Below are 14,052 nucleotides of genomic sequence, written 5' to 3' on the forward strand. Positions count from 1 at the left end.
GAATAGCTCTGAAAGTAACAACAGAACCAACACACAATCATTTATAATCAGTATCTGCAATTTCTTTTCTTTCTTTTTTTTGTATTGATGCGCTTATTGATTAATTTGATGAAAAAACACTTTAATTTTCCGGCCCCTAGATGGCAGCTGTTCTATAATGTCATAGTTACATCACTACTTCTCATTAGTACTTTCCATGGTAAAGATAATGTACTTTACATCCGCTATTACAAAATCAAGTAAAGTGTGTTAAAGAAAATTGAGTGTCCGACTAGAAAGTCAGATGACTCATGAAAAATATAACATTTGAAAACCACAATAAACACAACACATTAAATTCAACACAAAGGCAAAAAGCAAAACTGACGCAAAAAATATTGATCAACCAGTAATAGAGGAAAACACAGTAGCATGTCATGTTGCAAAACAGTCAAACTTAAAAAATAATGATTCCACAAGAGTGAAGCCATTAAAAACAACAGTGAAAGGAACATCAATATCTAATTAGTCAAGGTGAAGCTGATGTTAAGATTTTGTTATGTGTTTCACTCCTCCTCCTTGATCATGTCCCCTGTGGAGCTATTACGGGCAGACATAAAGGGGTGTCTCTCCTTAGTGGCCCCCTGTGGGCACTGATGATGGAGGAGGAAGGTTGTGGGGCCCACTAGCGCCCTCAGAACGCTAACAAATAACCTGTCAGAGAACTTGAGGTGCTGCGGCGTCACTCCTCTATAAGCCGTTCATTATGTTCACCGTCTGTCTAATGAAGAAGATTATTGTCTCACTACAGTAGGGAAGACATACGATCGTACCATGTTTTAGTTTGTGTTGGTTTAATCCAGTCAACTTTTAGTTTCTGTCCAGGACCCAAAAGCAGAAACAGGTACAACAGGTAAATATTTAAAAGTCGCTGTCACTTTAATAAATAATATTGTCTGGAACAAGACTCAGACTGGCAAACTAAAAGGGAGAAAAAGCACAATGGAAGAAAACTCTGACAGCAGAATGTCCAAATTTTCAACTTCAAGGAGCAATCAGACTTCAAAGCTGGAGGACAAGATCGACTGGAGATATCTTCTATTGAGGGGCCAAATAGTGTATTATAGTTCCTTATTTCTTGGAGTCATGTTTATCAAGATTAGCAATTACTTTGTCTTGTTCTTGTTAAAAGAATTTCAGCATAGATACAGGTGACACCATTAGTTGTTAATGCTAGTTCACTTAAATATCAGAAAGATTGAAATCAGTAGTCAACATGTCATGTATTCATGTGATTTTATTTGAAAACTAGTTTCCATTTGAAACAACACATCAATATTTTCAATGTTCACCATCACGCCTTAATTATGGCAGTAATTCATAAGAAGTTCCACATCACATCTTGACCTAAACAGGTGTGCAAATGGATCTTTGAAGAAATGTGTGAATTAGTGTAATACATTCGTTTTTTGTTCTTCTTTGTCCATTAAGAGGAATGGTAGTTGTTTAACTGGACCTACAGGCAAACCCTTGTTAGTTTGAAGGCAATAAGCCGCTTCACTCATGTGTGTAGTAGATGGTAAATCTATGAGTCATCAGCACACCACAGTTAATACCACCTATAATATTTTTTTATCAAGGCAAATGAAAAAGTGAGCTTCAGCACACTTTTTCATCTCAAACCTTGTTTCCCAGCAGCTGCCAGGTCAAATGTTAGTTAGAACTTGATGCGTAACTAAAATAAAATGAGAAAAATCCACACAGACGACGTTTACAATTATGGAAATGAAAGTAAAGAAAAACAGAGAGAAATAACACAACAGCTGCAGAAAGAATTCGGCAGAACTAAGAAAGACAAACAAATAAATCAGTCTACAACAAGATAAAAGGATGGCTAGCATCCTACTTATAAAGAGGTGGGAAACTACTCCAGAGTAAGCCTGATGGTGTGCAATCTGCACCAACTAGAAATCTAAAACACGAGCCAAACCCCCATATAATCATATAAAATAAGGCAAAACAAGCAAGGATCCGAAATAATCTACATAATAATGAAGAAATGTACATGATCGAACCCTTTCCTACATCCAGTTTCAGCCATTAAATTTCCTGAGGGGAAAACTTGAAATTGTATTTAGAATAACAAAACGGCAAAATTGTATTCATACATAGATTCATGCTTGGTTTTATTTAGAAAATATTCATGCACAGAGCTTTAAAATAACTACTCAACGTGGAAAGGGTTATGGAAATGATAAAAATTGAAATATTTATTGTTAAAGATAAAATAGACTTGTAAAATAAACATAAATTAGCAAAACGGTTACCCTCTGATGAAATCTACAAGGTAAATAAAACAACCAAAGGGGAAAAAAGAAAATTAATTAATTATAAATGAATAAAGAACACATTTTGAATTATATTTCTAATACACAATTGCATGTTATGAACAGCAAGTTGCGAGTTAGCTGAGGATCAGGGTCTCACCGGCATTTAAAACAAAATCACAAAGTGACTTACGTGAGTAAATAAAAACACAGACAACGTCAAGAACATTTCACAAGGAGATAAGAACAATTATTTGATCGAACAAGAACGGTTGACGCGATACACTGGCAGCTTCTTATCAATGTGAAGAAACTTGCCACTCAATCATCCCCAGCCATGTGCACCTGTCTGTGTCTGTCAAGAGAAACACAAAGACAAAACAAAACACAACCAGATAGACACAACAGCAAATGAATAACAAAATAAAACCGATACGATTGAGTGGAAAACATGACACTTTGCAATTCAAATATACAAAATGTGACAATAAATCTTAGTCATTTGTTAGATTTATGACTTTCAATCAAAAAAAAAAAGATTAATTCATTTATTGAAAAATGTTCTTAAGTTTGAGCCCCACGGCTTCTCTCATTGAGCCACAAGAATCATTTTCACATCCCAGTCAAGTCAGAAAAATGATTTGAGATTAACAGAATCCCTCTAAATCATCGTAAACTCCTGACTTAATATTTCTCGTCAACTTGAATAACTCTACTTGAACAGTGCATGCGTTTTCTCCAGCAGGTTTAAAGGGACCTTCACGTAGGCATGACGGTTCTGGTGAAGTATCATGTACAAAAGAAGACAAGCCAGTGTGTTTTTAGTCCGAGAAAACAACACAGCTGCTGGTAGGTGGATGTTCACACTGGCAGATGTTATTTGTTTATGTTTCTCTTTTAACTTTCAGCAAATGCGGAGACGCTGTGCAAATACATCTGTTGACTCTAATGTCAGCTCGTCTCTCGCACATCAGTTATTCTATTTAGAGCATCAAATTAAATAAACAATATGCTCCTTTACGATATTAAAATGTGCTCATGCGAGATCCGATGGTATGCTACACAAATTGAATCGAATCAAAATGAATTCATCTAATCATGAAAGCTCATGATTTATTGATTATGCCTAGTTTGTCAAAACCTGACGTCGAAACTCTAATCTGTAGAGCAGTATTAAACCAGATAACCATGGACCCTGGTGTAGTTCCTGCTCTCACACATCGTCAGATTGCTGGGAGGATGAGATGTTAAATTGATGGGGACACAGGGAAGTGGAAGACCTAAAGATGACCACCTTTCAGCTCTTCTGTCAAGGGCTGATGACATGGTTTACTCACATCTGGAGAAAACATGGCGTCACATGAGAGGAATTGTGACCAGACACTTTGGGAAAAGTGCTGATGTGGCTGTTTCATTGGCAGGTGGGCTCCAGCACTGAGACATTAAGGTCATATTACCTCCTACCTCCCGCCTCGGAGACTCCGTCGAACAGCTAAAGATAGAACCAGAACAACACCGACCATGTCGGCCATTAAATATGTATGCCCTTCTAATGTTGAACATGACAAAGGACAACCATGTGCAATGCTGCAGAGGTTGTTGAGTTAGCATGCATTTAATCACACTTAATCAACCTCTGTATGTTTTTAGACTGTGGGTTAACAACTTAACCATCGTGTGCCCATACTTGATATATGATTGTATCCATTTAACAACATCAAGTTCATGGAAATTTAAAAAATGAAAAAATAGATGATCGTCTTAAAATCTTACATCCGTCTTTATTATGTATGTAGTTCTATTCTCCTGTAATGTGAAAAAAGTCAATATTTCACTTTTTATTTTTCACTACACAATTTTAAATCTGCTTCCTGAACAGATGGGGTTTTTTTTCATTCTTGGTAGACAGCGGCCTCCTGGTGATGACTCTTTTTGACAATCTGCAAACTGAATGGATATAAAAAGTCGTGATGGATCACTTCTCCAGAATTATTTATTCAGACGTTTCAGCCTCCTTCCAGGGATGTGCATGAATCGATGATGCCTCAGTCTCTGTATGACTGACTGGTGAGTGCTCACTGACGGCTCAATACTCATGAGAGGAAGAAGTGGATTAATGATCTGGAAACGATTCTGATGGCTATGATTCAAATACTTATTCATTTTGACTTAATTTGTAAATGTAATATTTTGTTTACGGTGATGATAATGTCCTAAACAACAACACATCAGTAAAACCGAGAGGACCTCTAGAGTCTTTTAACCGAACAGCTCTCTTTCTTTCTGCTCACTAACTTTGTGATGTGTGCTCTCCCCGACAGGAGGTCAAGGGCTTACACAGTTTCAGTGGCAGAAGTGGAAACAGGATGAAGCTTTCTGAGATATAATTTACCTGACTGAAGTAATTGACTGTGACACCAAGTTTCCCTCTATAGGCGAAGTAAGTCTGTGTTTCTGTTAAGGTTTTTCCATCAAGATGATGAGGATAAAGAATAAGGCATGAATGATGATAACGGTGAAGAAGATGACGATGTGACGACGATGGTGATGATGGTGATCATGGAGAAGCTAATTGAGATGATGGTAATAGTGATGAGATGATCAGGAAGACGATGATTAAGATATGCCTAAAGGGGGATACCTTGGAGTATAAACAGATGTGAACAACATAGGATGATGTTCAGCCAAGTAAAAAAGCACAAATGCATTTTCACAAATAGACTCTGTAGCGTAAGACAAGGGTGGTTACCAGGAATGAGTTGATGAAATAAGATTTTAAAAAAACAAATTATGTAAGTAAATTAGTAAGTAACTAGTATTTATAAAGCACTTTTCTAGACCAGGCTCACAAAGCGCTTACACAATCAAATAATACCCAATAAAATAAATACTGAAAAGGTCAAGACAACACAGAGTCTCATAAAATCGAGGAAAAGCCTGCACGAATAAAAATGTGATTCTTGTTAAGCTCCATCCATTTTTGAACAATCCAGTAGAAAAAGTGATTCTGAAAATGAGAAAATGTGATAAAAGATTTATATATATTACCAAACAAGATCATTGTGAAACTGTCTAGCTCTGCTTCAGAAGAAACAATATCAAAAACACAGTATTCGTGAGCAGTGTCGCTGGAACACTGCCTCACAAAACTCTCTGCAACTGAAACCCCATGAGCCCTGACAGGAAGACTTGATATTGGTCTGCTAATTGTAAATGGTTCTCACATAAATAGCGCGTTTTCTGCTTGTTCAAGAAGCTTTACATTGGGTCAACCAATCACCCTTTACAATCACAACTGATTTAAGTAGGGTGTTCCAGCTCACCATCACGAGTAATCAGGGTGAAGTGTCTTGCTGAGGGACAATCGTAATCGCAACTTAACGTAGCCACGGCGCTACTGTCTTAGCAGTGCCGCCACTGCTCTGTTTTCCGATACCTGTCGTGCTGCTTGATTTCCTCTTGACTCTCATGTAGCCGGGTCAAAATAAATAGCAAAAACAATTGCAATTGTATTAATCCATCAAAACTTAAAGCAGCTTCTATAGGCAATAACAGCGGCAACGGTTCCATGCATAGAATAGTAAAGAATTCTGTTTGGTGTTCGGCAGACATACGCGGGCCCAGGAAGAACAATGGACCCTGGGTTGAAGAAATCGTGGATCGATAGGACAATGAATAACAATGTTCATCAGTCCCGAGGTTATATTATGGCAGCTTCTAACCAATGAAGCTAAAGAGTGCATGTTCAGGGTGGGTGGAGTCTTTCATAATGGTGTGGCTCTTCTTTGTATATATGCTTTTAAACCAGCATCAGTGTGTTTATGGTTAAATAAAATGTGCTACATAGCCAGAGTGAAAAGTCAACTGACAACTTGAACTTGTGAACTCCAATCAAGGCACAATAAAACGCAGACGTCCTAAAATACCATAATATGAATTGGAAAGCTTGGTTCAGAAACTCTCCTGTGTACTCTGGACTTTGATCGCACTTATTCTGGGATCACTTTTAAATTCAACATTTCTCTCATAAACATTTGGGTTTTGAAAACGGCTCCAAGCTCTTGCGTCTCCACAGGGAGCTAAGAGGTGAATAACTCTCGAACCTCTCTGACAAAGATCTCGGGCGATTGGAGCATGTTGCCACAAGCACTGTACATGACAGGAGCATTATGGGATGTCGTTTCGTCTCAAGCAGGGCGGTGATCTCATCTGATCTCTCTACTCAGGGCATTGCTGGGACCCAACAGGTCTCCGTATATGAGCGCGGTGGCCATGGCTGCTTTTAGGTTGCTAGCACACAAAGTTATAACACACTCCGTCAGTCACTGCAAGGTGGCATTTTTGCGACACAGCGAGGCATCGCTGTAATTTAAAGGCGGTGATGGCCTTGGGTATGACGTTAGATGGGTTATTATCTGGCTCTTCAACTGTCCATCACGTTGATGGCACGCTCGTCGAGGCATCTCATTGACATTGTGTGGAATGTCTGCGCTGCTTAATTGAACACAGAATTGGCCCATTTGGACGCGGCGAGCTGGGGAGGGGAAATCTAGTGGCGTAGATCCGAGCTGACCTTTGGATCACACTGCTGACTGAGGAGCCAAACATGGCGGATAATGGTGATCCGTGAAAGTGCATCGATGCAAACGGTCCAGTTTTTGATTATTGATTGTGATTCAACTTCAACGCTCTGCTTCTGTGACCGCATCCAATCCTGGAGCGGGATGGATCTCTGGTGCTGATCCAGCAGGAACAAAAGTTCATCAAAACGTTTCACTTTTAAATTGCAAACTCAACAAATTCTTCTTGAGCAAAGCTGTCTCTTAGTCACTCTAGAGTATAACGGATTTTTCTCATTATGTTTGCATGCCTTTTTACTTTTTGTTTTCGTACTTCGCCATGTGACACATGTTTTTTTTTTAGGATTGTCTGCATTTCTACCAAAATATAAGCGCATACCTCTGCCAAGGGGCTTATGAAAACATAAAACCGTGAAATAAAATGTCCATGAAGTTTGAGGACAAAAGGCTGATGATTTATTTTTGCATTTTAACGATTTGTTTTAGCTGGTTCTGAGCTAGTTCTCTGTGATTGGTTTTCCCTTCTCCACTAGCTTTTAGACTTGTTTAAACTCCCATAGACTATGTGTAAGTAAGTAAGTAAGTAAGTAATTTTTATTTGTATAGCGCTTTTCCAGACCAGGGTAAGAAAGCGCTTAAACAATCAAAACAATATTCAATAAAGGATATACTTTAAAGGGCAAGATAAAACTGATGACACAACAGGGGTTCCAGAAAATCAAGGAAAAGCCTGAACAAATAAAAACATCTTAAGATGTTTCTTAAAGGAGTCGGTAGAGTCCATCAAGCGCAAAGAGAGAGGAAGATCGTTCCAAAGCTTAGGAGCAACAGCCTGGAAGGATTTCTCTCCTCTGGTCCTGAACCGTGTGCGTGGAACCATCAGTAGATTCTGATCCACAGACCTCAGAGCCCGAGCTGGGGTGTAAGGCTGGATCTGATCAGTGATGTAAGGAGGAGCCTGACCATTAATAGCTCTGAAAGTAAGAACCAGAATTTTAAAGTTGATCCTGAAAGAAACTGGAAGCCAGTGTTTTAAGAATCAGAGAAATGTGAGTTCTTCTACTTGAGCGGGTCAGAATTCTTGCTGCAGAGTTCTGAATCAACTGCAGGCGAGACAGCTCTTTCTTGTTAAGACATGAAAATAAACTGTTACAATAGTCCAGGCGAGAAGAAACAAACGCATGGATTACAAGCTCCAGATCATGTTGTGACAACATTTTCCTAAGTTTAGAGATTTTCTCAGTTGAAGGAAACAGTTTTCTGCAGTGTTAAATAAGATACATGTCTTTATCAAATACACCACCCAGGTTTCTCAGGCTCAGTTTGACAGACTGACTTAAGTCAACCATGTACTGACTCAACCCTGGAATCTTATCATTAGGAGCAATCACCAGAGTTTCAGTTTTGTTTCACATTTAGCTGCAAAGTGTTTTCACTCAGCCATTGTTTGATTTCTAGCAAACTATTGACTAAGCTGTTCAGCCTCTGGGGCTCAGTTGGATCAAAAGAGCAGTAGAGCTGGAAGTCATCAGCAAAAATGTGATAAGAAACAACAGGAAATCTCTGAATGGACCCAGAACAGAACCTTGAGGGATTCTACACAACAGATCTGCCGATTCAGACCTCATTTGATTAGCAGATACACTAAAACTGCGCCCAGAAAGGTATGATGAGAACCATTCTAACACAGACCCAGACAGTCCCACTTCATCCGTCAGTCTTCTCAACAGGATCTGGTGATCAACTGTGTCAAAGGCTGAGGACAGATCCAAGAGAACCAGAACAGTGAATTTACCCGAGTCAGCCTACATCATAATGTCACTGGACACTTTCAATAAAGCTGTCTCCGTAGAGTGATGTTGACGGAAGCTTCTGTTTCATATGTTGACTAGCTGAAATACCTGTGTTGTCCAGTAAGGGTCTGAATAAAAGGAACAATAAAAAAACGAAATTACTTCAATAGAAATGACAAATGTATAAAAGACAAAGGATGATATAAACAAAACAAGCCTTGAAAACCAAATAACCCAAACAGCTCTTTCATAGGGGTCTCTCTTTGTGCCCCTTTTTCCATTACCTAATGGAGTTGACCGCTCCACTTCATTGAGAGGTCACTAGACTACATGCTTATTTCAAAAAAACATTTGTCAAACAGTTAGAGAGTCTAGACATTAAAGTGTAGATGATGTGGTAAAATTAAGGAAATTACTCCATTCAGTTTTGTATATATGTTTCAATTGCCTTCAATTCAATTGTCCTCAATAATAATACATTAATTAAAAAAATTACAAATCTTTAATGCTTTTCGAATATTAATACACCAGAAACATCACTGTTAAGGTGTCCTGAAGAGTTCAAAAGACTCCCATGACTTCACACTGCTAGCACTGAAATGTCAAAAGACCACGTATAACCCTCAAAAGAGTAAGTGGTCGGAAGAGGACAGTTTGGAACATACAGTAAACTGTCAAGAGCTTCACTCATCACCTTAAAAAACGAAGCAAAAGCGATTTATTCTTTCACTGGATAATGTGAGGATATGAACTTCAGACGCTACTTTAATGAGAAGCATGAAAGGTGTTGAGAATTGCTCTCGCTTCAGGGATGTGCGCACGTCCTACATTTCTGTGTATCAACTATTTCATGTTGTTGTTTGCGTTAATGGGTGTGGAAGACTTTTTTTTTTTTTAGATGCACTTTAATTTCTACTACAATAATCACCTTGAAGATTAGTTAAACTTTAGTTAATCTTCAATGGTTGTGTAAATGGGTTTTTATTTTATTTTAGTAGAGGAGATATTTTGTCTGTTTATTTGTAGTTATGTTCTATATTTGCAAATGACGCGATGGATGACATCTGTATGTTTATTAACTCTGATGGTGTGCCTTGATACACTTGGAGTAAGCATAAATGACAACAACTCCACTCCCATGGATACAGACTGCTGAAGAGGCTCAATTGGAATGACATTAATGACATTTACACACCGTTCCCTCAAAATCAGCGGGCCGTTGGTTTCATTTTTGAGACTCCCAGATGTGCTTCATGAGGCTCATCTTTTGTTTTCTTCCTTGGGTCAGTATCCTGACCCTACCTCCCCACATAAAGCACATTTCTTTCACACTTTGTTAAGGGTGGCATTGGAAGTATGGTTGCATCGTATGTTCAGTACTCACTGCAATCTAAGTATCTTACAACAACCATTACTTAAGTGCGGACAAAAGTAAGTCACTTCTAATTCACTCTTAAATCTGGTTCGTCTGGAGTTAATACAAAACTCTGCAGCGAGAATTCTGACCCAATCTAGTAGAAGAACTCACATTTCCCCGATCCTTAAAACTCTTCACTGGCTGCCAGTTTCTTTCAGGATCAATTTTAAAATTCTGGTTCTTACTTTCAGAGCTATTCATGGTCATGCTCCTCCTTACATCAGTGATCTGATCCAGCCTTACACCCCAACTCGGGCTCTGAGGTCTGTGGATCACAATCTGCTGATGGTTCCGCGCATATGTTTCTGGACCAGAGGAGAGAGATTCTTCCAAGCCTTTGCCCCTACACTTTGGAACGATCTTCCTCTCTATCTGTGTTTGATGGATCTACTGACACCTTCAAGAAACATCTTAAGACCTTGTTTTGTGCTGGCTTTTCTGGGATTTTCTGGGACTCCTGTGTTTGTCTTATGTGTCTTGGCCTTTTAAAGTATATATTTTAACTGTGTATTGTTTTTGATTGTTAAAGCACTTTGTGACCCTGGTCTAGAAAATAACTTTACAAATAACCTTCACTTTACTTACTTACTTACTAACTTGTAGTGGTATGTCATTCATATGAGCACGAAAACCTCCCCTTTACATGGAATAATATTGGAAGTAGTTGGCAATGGAAGCTTCATGCTGAGTGCACTCGTATTCCCATGTTTAACCCCTTCTTGTACTCTAAAGTGCACTTATGCTCCAAACCAAGCTCCAGCAGTCACAGCAGCTCCACCTGCGACAGGAACCTCCCAGTTCATGTTAATTTTGCAACAAAAAAAAGGCCCCAAGTAGTTTCTTTACTAGACTAACCTTTAAGCATTAACTCCATCAAGCCAAGTTGAGGTTGAAAATAATGGAAGCACTTGGAATGAGGTGTCTCACCAGTTTACAGACTTCCACTTTCAAGATGTCGTCTATGAATGTATAGGTTGTGCAGAACTGCGTTGGTTTGACCAGTAAACACAACTGCTTATCAAACATAATAACTATGTTCACTGTGCAATTTTTTTTTTTTCCTCCCTTCATTTCATGTTTCTCTTAGACCACCCCCCCAGAATAATTCTTGTTAACCACTGTGACCCCTACCAAATAACTTTCTAGAACTGCTCCTGCTCAATTTTCAGCCTGTGTCTTGCACCTCTTGTTGTTTCCTCAGTTATGTCTTGTCTGTTTCGGTCCACGGCACCTCATGGCCAAGTGCCCCCTCTTGTGACAGTTCTGGTAAACTGCGTCTCTGAACTGTGTCAGACTATCTTCCCTAGGACTCCAGACATAGAACCTTTGTTAGTGGTCCACGAACTGCCTGATTAAAACTAAACCCCTGGAGAACATTATAACATGGACAAAGATAAAGTGAGCAGGTACAGCTATTTTGGAAATGATTGCTTTGCACAGCTTCTCACATGATCCTGTGTTGAGAAAAAAAAAAGTAACCTCACCTTGTTAAATGTGTCATATCACATTTGGAAATAAGGTCTGGAAACATATTTATCCAGGATCTAGTTTTAACTTGATGTGTCAGTGGATTGAGCCAAATTTAATTTAATTTAATTTTATAATAACTATTTTCTATCTTGACTCAAACAAACTTTTTTTGCTCTGTAAGTCTGACAATGAGTCAGCAACTTTAACTTCACACTAAAAAATATAAAATAACAAATAACAAATAAAATTGTGGCACCCCGCACACTTTGGATAAATTAATATTTTGGTTGTGCCATTTTCCTTAATAGCAATTAATTTTGAACAATCATCTTGTTCACCTTAACTGCAATAAAACATTTCCCCAGTAGTTGTCATTGATCACTCTGTTGACCAAGCTACAACAATAACTAAATGTTTTCCAGATTCAATTCAATTTTATTTAAAGTGTCTAATCATAACAAAGTTATCCCAAGACACTTTACAGTTTAAGTAAGACTATAATGGAGAAAAGAAGAAAAAAATCCAGCAACTCAACAATGAATGAATCACAGCGTGGCAGTGTGAGGAAAAACTTCCTATTAGAAGGCGGAGACCTCGAGCAGAACCAGACTCAGTGTTGATGGCCTCCTGCTGCAACCGGTGGTAGGGAGGATGGGGGGTGTAGACAGATGGATGAATAAAAGAGTGAGAGAGGATACATTGAGTAAAAAGAGGAGAGAACTCTGGATGGTTGACATGGTGGAGATCCTGGATCCAGCAGCAGCACTGGAGGTGGAGCCCTGGAGCTCCGGGAGAGAAGAAAAGTGTGGGGTCATTTTTCTTGCTTCTTGCCAAACTAACAATCCCTTGCAACGCGTCTCTTCTTGATTTAACCAGCATTAACATGGCTGCTGCTGACAACTTAACAGCGAGTTGTGGGTAACATCCATCACAAAGGAAAAGATGACCTGCCACTTTTAGAAAACATACGCGAAAAAGAAACAGCTGCACTATCTAACTGAGCTGTTATTGGAGCTGTTCACTTCCCACCAAAAATCTGTAGCAGACAGGAACGACCTCTCTTGCCATATACTGTACATGAACCCTAAATGAAATACCTTTGAATTACAGATTCATGTTTCTGTTATGTTTGTCTGTTATTTATTTACCTATTAGATAGGGCAATAACAGCAGAAGTCAATGGTGCCCGTTTGCAATTCAATTCAATTGCAATTCAGTGGAATTAGTTTTACAGTTAAAACAACAAAAATACGTTGTTTGGAATTTAAAAAGTCTTTTTTTTATTATTGAAAGTTTTTTAAATGTATTATTTGAAAGCAAAAACGAAATGTTTAAAAATGACTTAAGAAAACAAAACATGTATCTGACACGTTCTACCACAAGAGTGCGCCAGAGGATAAGTTCATTAACTTTCTATGCCCATTTCATGCAGTCTGTGTCTCATTTTCAAATATTGTTTTTCTTAACAGACCATTATGGAAACTGCAATTGGAAAAGAAAAAGCAAGTTTTTTACAAATGTGTGAATGGCCAATGGTGTAATTTCCTCTTCCAAGTGAAAGATTATGCTTCATCTCAGGTGCTATTTGTGTCTTTGTGTTGATGCGCGCCGAGTCAGATCGCAATTACTCCCTCAGAAAATGATCCAGATGGGTTTGAAATATGCAACAATTTGTTTGGTCATTAAGCTGCCGATTCCAATTGCCTTCTCTTGTAATTATAACAAACTAGGCAGCGAGCCACGCAACTGATGCGTTCCCATTGTGCTCACAACTCATTTTCCATTCCTGAGGGAGGAAGGCTGGCTGCCACTGGTGTGTGTGTGTGTTTTAATGTTCAGCCCACGTCCATGCTCGACGACTGGGCGCTGAAATTGCTCCAAAGCAGCAAAGAGCGGCAGGAAGATTGTTCCAGCGAAGATGAGAAACATTTGTGATCTGGAATGATGATGGGATGCAGCTTGCTGATTGTGGTGGTTTTTCAGGGCGCTCCCCAGGATGTCCATCTGGCCTTGAGATCTGCATCAGGGTTGTATATCGTGGGCTTGTTTTCCGCCCAGAGTGGGGTCCTGAGCTGTAGACCGCTTTCACAAAAGCTCACTTTCTTGCTAGTAGCATGAATATTCACCAGGCAGGGGAGTGCGACCATACATGGGCACACTGGTGGTAGTTCTGCACGGGGATCCACATCGACGATGGGTACTCAAGAGCGACCCACAGTTGTTCCCCCAGCTAGCATAAATCAACTACTTTTGAGTGATGCTACGCTTTTTTCAAATTGTTTAAGTATTAATGGGCTGATGAAGCTTCATGAAGCAGTGTCATGTTGTTTAGAGGTCAGTAGGTGGCGCCCATCAGTTTAAAAACGATGTGATGTTGAAACCGTTGAAACAAAAGAAAATAGTGCAGAGACCGCCATCTAGAGGGCTCTGCACACAATGACACTGCTTCATGAAGCTTCATCAGCACATCACTAATTTAAAGCTCT

This window comes from Callionymus lyra, chromosome 4 (genome assembly GCF_982586985.1).
Source record: "Callionymus lyra chromosome 4, fCalLyr1.hap1.1, whole genome shotgun sequence".
NCBI lineage: Eukaryota > Metazoa > Chordata > Actinopteri > Syngnathiformes > Callionymidae > Callionymus > Callionymus lyra.